The sequence below is a fragment of the Sus scrofa genome, chromosome 17, assembly GCF_000003025.6.
Source record: "Sus scrofa isolate TJ Tabasco breed Duroc chromosome 17, Sscrofa11.1, whole genome shotgun sequence".
In the NCBI taxonomy this organism is placed as follows: Eukaryota; Metazoa; Chordata; class Mammalia; order Artiodactyla; family Suidae; genus Sus; species Sus scrofa.
This window is the reverse complement of record NC_010459.5, coordinates 44,354,316-44,361,782: the sequence shown is the minus strand read 5'-3', so window position 1 is coordinate 44,361,782 and position 7,467 is coordinate 44,354,316.

The window sequence follows — 7,467 nt, the reverse complement described above, 5'->3', positions numbered from 1 at the left end:
TCTCCAACAGCACCTGCCTTAACTGCTTGGTGTGTCCATTTCCCATGGAAACAGCAGTGGTCAGTCCAAGTTCAAGAGTGTCCATCTTTAACAACCAGCAGCCCTTTCACAAGCCAAACAGTACCTAGTTGTTGAAGGTCAGCCTGCTGCCCGCCTAAGAAATAGCAATGTGTTTTATGAAAGCTCCAATTTTTAAATAGTTTAATTTCTATGCATTTTAATTTTGGAGAATAAATTCAAGTTTGGGAGATTCATTTTTTAATGCAAATTGACTTCAGAAAAGAACTGTGACAGAGTTCTGGGGTGGGACCTCCCATCTTAATGACCACATTTGCATATCAATGGCCTCTCACTTCATTTGCTGCCTTGGCCACCCTCTGAGCTTAGATGGCTCAAGACTAATGGAAAGATGGGAGGAATGCTGGTTGCACTTCCTTTTCAAAAAGTTTAAATATAGGAACTGCTTTGAAATAAAAAATTTCCCCATGGTCTTTTGAAGTCAGACTGAGCAGATAAATAATATTTTATCAAAACTACCAAGACTGTAAGAGAGTGTGGAATGGATTCTTTTACATTTGTATGGGCACACGTGCCCTTTGGAATAATCAGTAGGCCACCTAGAGGCCAGTCCTGCATCCCCAGATATTTATTGAGGGCTTACTTAGTGCCAGTGCAGAGTTTGGCATTGAATTTGGAGCAGAATTTGTCTCCTCAAAACATATCCCTTTAACATATTTTAAGCTGGTTATTTTCTAAAAAAAAAAAAAAAGCATACATAGAAGAAATCCTGAAAACTAAGTACAAGGGAACATTTTGTAAAAACATTAACATTCACATTTATAACAGAAATCTCCCTGTGCAAGGGTATCTCCTTGCTGTTCCATGAGGAAGTTGGCCAATCTCTAGAAACTCTTATCAATGAAAAAGGCAATTGGGATTTCTCATGTGGCACAGTGGGTTAAGGACCCCACATTGTCATTGCAGCAGCTCAAGTCACTGCTGTGGTGTGGGTTCAATCCCTGGCCTAGGAACTTCTATACACTGCAAATGTGCCCCCCCCCCAAAAAAAAGACCATGACTTACATCTACACAACAACCTTATGTTTGCTTACTGTGCTTTTCTTGGTAACATCCCATAACTGATTCTCTCAACGTCATCTCTTTTTTGGGGGGTGGGTCTCGGGGTTTTTTTTTTAATATATATACAATGATTTTCATTTTTTTCATTATAGCTGCTTGACAGTGATCTGTCAATTTTCTACTGTACAGCATGGTGGCTCAGTTACACTTACATGCATAGATTCTTTTTTCTCACATTACCATGCTCTATCATAAGTGACTAGATATAGTTCCCAGTGCTACACAAAAGGATCTCATTGCTTATCCATTCCAAAAGCAATAGTCTGCATCTATTAACCCCAAGTTCCTAATCCATCCCACTCCCTCCCTCTCCCCCTTGGCAACCACAAGTCTATTCGCCACGTCTATGATTTTCTTTTCTGTGGAAAAGTTCATTTGTGCCATATATTAGATTCCAGATATAAGTGATATCATATGGTATTTATCTCTTTCTGACTTACTTCACTCAGTATCAGAGTCTCTAGGTCCATCCACGTTGCTGCAAATGGCATTATTTTGTTCTTTTTATGGCTGAGTAGTATTCCATCTTGAATATATACCACATCTTCCTAATCCAATCATCTGTCCTGGACATTTAGGTTGTTTCCATGTCTTGGTTATTGTGAATAGTGCTGCAATGAACATGCCAGTGCATGTGTCTTTTTCAAGGAAAGTTTTGTCTGAATATATGCCCAAGAGTGGGATTGCTGGGTCATGTGATAGTTCTATGCATAGTTTTCTAAGGTACCTCCATAGTGTTTTCCATAGCAGTTGTACCAACTTATATTCCCACCAACAGTGCAGGAGGGTTCCCTTTTCTCAATCTCCTCTTTTGTCTTTAGCTGAGGATGGTAATCATGATAGGAATGGAGTAGGCACAGGTAGCTGTAGAAGTCCCAATAAAAGGGACCAAAGACAGAGAGGGAAACCTAGGGGATTTTGGGAGATAACTCTAAGTTAATAACTGCTCCAGAAAGCCATCAGAACAAGGCAGGCTGGCTAAACTAGAGGAGGCATGAGATGTGCCTCAGGGCATTGGGTGGGGGATGGAGTGAGGAGTACATTCAGGTTCAGACCAAGGGCAGGAGTTGAGGATGACCCTTCTGCTGATTTGAATAAGCACCTTGACAGTCCTAGTCGAAACTTATAGGGTCAAATACTCTCTTATTAGATACCAAGGAGGAGCTACTGCTCGAAGAAAGAGGAAGAGGTGGTCTTTTCCGACCCCCACTCCCCTTGGATGATAAAACTGTAGCCCACCAGATCCCCAGGGCAGAGCTTCTGTGCCTGCCCACTTGCATCTCTCACAAGCGTCCTATCTTAATAAATCTATTTCTTGCCTATCACTGTCTCTCGCTGAATTCCTTCTGCACAGAGACATGAAGAACCTGAACTTCACTGAGTCCAGACACACGGTGAGTGATTCTAACTTAAAACCTTGGGTTCAAGTCCCAATCTGGGCTTAGGCTGGGTTCAAGTCCCAGTCTCTGTTCTGCCTAGGTTCAGGCCATTAGTGCTGTCAGTTTCAGTTAGACTAGATTAAAAGGTGGATACAAAAAAATACAATGGCTAACCTTAAAAACTCCTTTAATTAAAAAAAAAAAATTGAGAAGGCTTATTGAAATTTTGGTCTCAGCTTCCCCTAGTGGGTCTTACAAATGCTAATAAAATTATTATGTTAATTAACAGCAGAATGGGGAAAAGCCAAGGGGAAAGTCAAGGGACTCTTCCCCACAAGGTGGAAATTTTTTAAAGGGTTATTAAGAAATAAAGTAAATATTGAAAAAGTCAGAACAAATAAGAATCAGAAAGAAAAGGATTATAGGACCCATCCCAGCAGGGTGGAAATCTTTATGTGGTTATTAAGAAGGAGAACGAATAAAATGGACATTAATAGGGAGCTCCTGTTGTGGCTCAGCAGAAACGAATCTGACTAGTATCCATGAGGACGAAGGTTCAATCACTGGCCTCACTCAGTGGGTTAAGAATCCGCATTGCCGCTGATACCAGAAAGATGATACCAGAGTCCGGGTTCTTGTTTATGGCAGTCAAAGAATGAACTCCGTGAAGACACAGGCAGCAAGCAAGCAACGTCTTTATTAAAGGGAAGCAAAGAGCTCCCAGGGCCGCTGGGAGGGGGAAAAAGAGCCCCCTTCTTTATTGTCCTACAGGGATTTTTATCTCTTAAAGGTGGGGAGGGGCACCAACGTGGGGCCCAGAAAGATGTGGTTTTCTCCCATTGGCCTTGCTCAATTACCCATTATCAGTCCTTGTCCAATAGGGGTTTTAGGGTTGGAAATGTCCCGTAAATTTTAGGGTTTCTTTGTCCTCTTCTTTCCTTAGATTAGGTCACCATTCCTCTCATTCCTTTTCTATCAGTTGAGGAGTGGGCTAGAGATTCGCCTTTCCTATGGTAAACAAAGTCTGTGGGGAATGCACATTTCCTACAATAAAACAAGGCCTGTGGAGGTACTACTCCCTGGGGCCCTTAAGCCACAAATGTTAATCAATATCAATATCAAAAGAATGTATCACAGCCCATGTCCTACACTGACTACCTGAAGTTAATATTCTGCCTCACCTTGAGCTGTAGTGTAGGTTTCATTGCTGTGGCTGTGGTGTAGGCTGGCAGCTACAGCTCCAATTTGACCCCTAGCCTGGGAACTTCCATATGCCTCAGGGGCAGCCCTAAAAAGATAAATAAAATAAAATAAAATAAATAAAATAAATATAAAATAAAATAAAATAAATAAAGTAAAATAAAATAAAATAAAACAAGACATTAACAGCATTTAACAAAGGTTTTAATACAGCACTACCTAAGGCTGGGTGGACCAAAGAAACTCCCAGTTGGTCCCCCAATATTAAAGGGCCTCAAACAAGTCTACTCAATTTGTCCCAGTTTGGAGAAATTTAAAGAGTGGGAAGGTAAAAACTACAGTGAGAAACTTTACCAGCGACTGCTTGGTGGCAAAAGCTAGGCTGATTAATCAAGCCAAAGTGAAAGGGATGGAGTAGGATAGTTACATGGGTAGTTGTAGAAGTCTCAGTGGAGAACCATAGATGGAGGGAAACCCAGGGAACTTTTGAGAGATCATTGTAAATTAATAACCTCTTAAGAAAGTCATCTGAACGAAGCAGGCTTACCACAAATAAAAGCAAGATATGCCTCAGATCATTATCCTTAGGACCAAGGGCAGGAGTTTAAAGACTGCCCTCCTGCTGATTTGAATAAGCACCTTGACAGTCCTAGTTTGACCTTATAGGGTCAAGTACACTCTTACCAGATACTAAGGAGGAGCTATTACTCAAAGAATGAAGAAGAAGTAGGCTTTTCTTCCTCCCCACTTCCCTTGGATTACAAAACTAGCCCAGGAGTTCCCGTCGTGGCGCAGTGGTTAATGAATCCGACTAAGAACCATGAGGTTGCGGGTTCGGTCCCTGCCCTTGCTCAGTGGGTTAAGGATCCGGCGTTGCCGTAAGCTGTGGTGTAGGCTGCAGACGCGGCTCGGATCCTGCGTTGCTGTGGCTGTGGCGTAGGCTGGTGGCTACAGCTCCGATTGGACCCCTAGCCTGGGAACCTCCATATGCTGCGGGTGCGGCCCAAGAAATAGCAAAAAGACAAAAAAAAAAAAAAAAAAAAAAAAAAAACCTAGCCCACCTAATCCTTAGGGCAGAGCCTCCTTGCCTGCCCACCTGCATCTCACACATCTTATCTTAATAAAGCTATTGCCCATCACTTTTTCTCTCACTGAATTCCTTTTGCACTGAGACACAAAGAACCTGAACGAATCCCTTTTGCACTGAGACACAAAGTCCAGACACCTGGTGAGTGATTCTAATTTAAAAACTGTGGGTTCAAGTCCCAACTTGGGTTCTGGCTAGGTTCAAGGCATAAGTGTTGACAGTTTCAAAAGATTGACTGAAGGACCTCCTATAAGAATAGGTAACATGGCCAGGGGATGGAAAGAAGTTCCTGGGGTGTGCCGATGCGGGAATCCCACGAGATGTGGTACCAACCCAGGTGGAACCCTGACTTGGGCTACAACTAGATTGAGAAACAAAAAAAGTGCAAGTGTTGATAGGGTTATAAAGGTTGGAAGGTTTGAGCAGGTGTGACATGAAGAGGTTCTGCAACATTGCCTGCATGCTTTAGGGGAATGGATGTTACATCTGACCAGTAGCACTCCCCCTACCCAGCACTGTAAGACCAAGACTTGCTGATGGGGTCCTACTGGACATTATGGTTAGACATTAAGATTTGATGGAATTGAGCTAATAATCTGTAGGAAAGTTGGGGTATTTGAATGGTGGTTATGTCTCTTTTGCCTTGGTTGTACTGTGGAGATTAAACTTGTGTTGCACTGATAAGTGTTTCCCTGCCTGGTGTTGTAAACCGGGGCATATAGATCCACCCCTCTGGCAATGTTAATCAAACAGCTAAGGAAGCCAGGAGGGTAGTCTGAGCACAGTGTGTGGTGGAAGCATGGGCTGGTAGGAACGATAGTGGAAGCTTTTTGCCCCTAGGGTGAGTTGGTTGGGAGTGAATGATCTGCTCTGAAAGAGAACCCCTGTTAAATGCCTTTGTGTTGGATCCCACTCCTAGGCATCTATCCAGAGAAAACCATGACTTGAAAAGGCACATGTGTTCCAATGTTCATTGCAGCACTATTTGCAATAGCCAAGACATCAAAACAACCTAAATGTCCACCGACAGAGGAGTGGATCAAGAAGATGTGGTACATATACACAATGGAATATTACTCAGCCATTAAAAAGAATAAAATACCAGCATTTTTAGCAATGTGGATGGACCTAGAAATTATCATGCTAAGCGAAGCCAGTCAGACAACAAGACACCAACATCAAATGCTATCACTGACATGTGGAATCTGAAAAAAGATTTCAGATCTGAAAATCTGAACTTCTTTGCAGAACAGATACTGACTCACAGACTTTGAAAAACTTATGGTTTCCAAATGAGACAGGTTGGGGGGTGAGGGGATGTACTGAGGGTATGGGATGGACGTGCTATAAAATTTGGTTGTGATGATTGCTGTACACCTATAAATGTAATAAAATTCACTGAGTAATTTTTTTAAAATGCCTTTGTGTTGGACTTTTTGTGCAGGCTTTTTGAAGGCATGATGCATTGAACCCTGAAGTTCTAGAACATAGGAATCTTTGGATTTCCATTTCAGCTGGAAATCTTCTCCCTACTATAAAGAAAGAAATTAAAGAAACTGTAGTTAGAAGGGCAGATCAGCTTTTTGTTATCATTTGGGCAGCAGCACAGTTCTTTGGGGAATTGAAAACAACTGTCTTTGTCTTGCAAATAGCTTCAAAAGAGGAAACACTGCTTTGCTTTTTTTTTTTTTTTTTTTTTTTTTTTTTTTTTGCCTCTTTAATTACAACTGTCAAGGACACATACAGCTTATGCACGAGCAACACAGGGCTTAGAGGCCCTGACCCCTTATGAGGTCAAAAATTCACAAGTCACTCCTGACTCCCCCCCTCAAAACTTACTAACAGCCTACTGTTGACCAGAAGCCTTACTGATAACATAAACAGTCAATTAACACACATTCGATATGTTATATATACTATATACTGTATTCTTACAATAAAGTAAGCTAGAGAAAATAAAATGTTATTAAGAAAATCATAAGGGGGGGAGTTCCCGTCATGGCACAGTGGAAACAAATCTGACTAGGATCCATGAGGATGCATGTTTGATCCCTGGCCTCACTCAGTGGGTTAAGGATCCAGCATTGCTGTGAGCTATGGTGTAGGTCACAGACATGGCTCAGATCTGGCATTGCTGTGGCTGTGGTGTAGGCCAGCAGCTACAGCTCGGGTTCGACCCCTAGCTGGAAACCTCCATACGCCTCAGGTACATGCAAACAAGAAAGGGAAGGAAGGAAGGAAGGAAGGAAGGAAGGAAGGAAGGAAGGAAGGAAGGAAGGAAGGAAAAGAGAGAGAGAGAGAGAGAGAGAGAGAGAAAGAAAGAAAGAAAGAAAGAAAGAAAGAAAGAAAGAAAGAAAGAAAAGAAGAGAAGAGAAGAGAAGAGAAGAGAAGAGAAAAGAAAAGAAAAAAGAAAAGAAAAAGAAAAAATCATAAGGGGAGCTCCCACTGTGGCTCAGTGGGTTAAGGACCCAACATTGTCTTTGTGAGGATGTGGGTTCAATCCCTGGCCTCACTCAGTGGGTTAATGTTCTGGCAATGCCAAAAGCTCAAACGAGGCTCAGATCCATGTTGCCATGTGGCTGTGGCATAAGCCACAGCTGCAGCTCCAAATCAACTCCTGGCTGGGAATCTTCTATGTGTGGCAGATGTGGCTATAAAAAG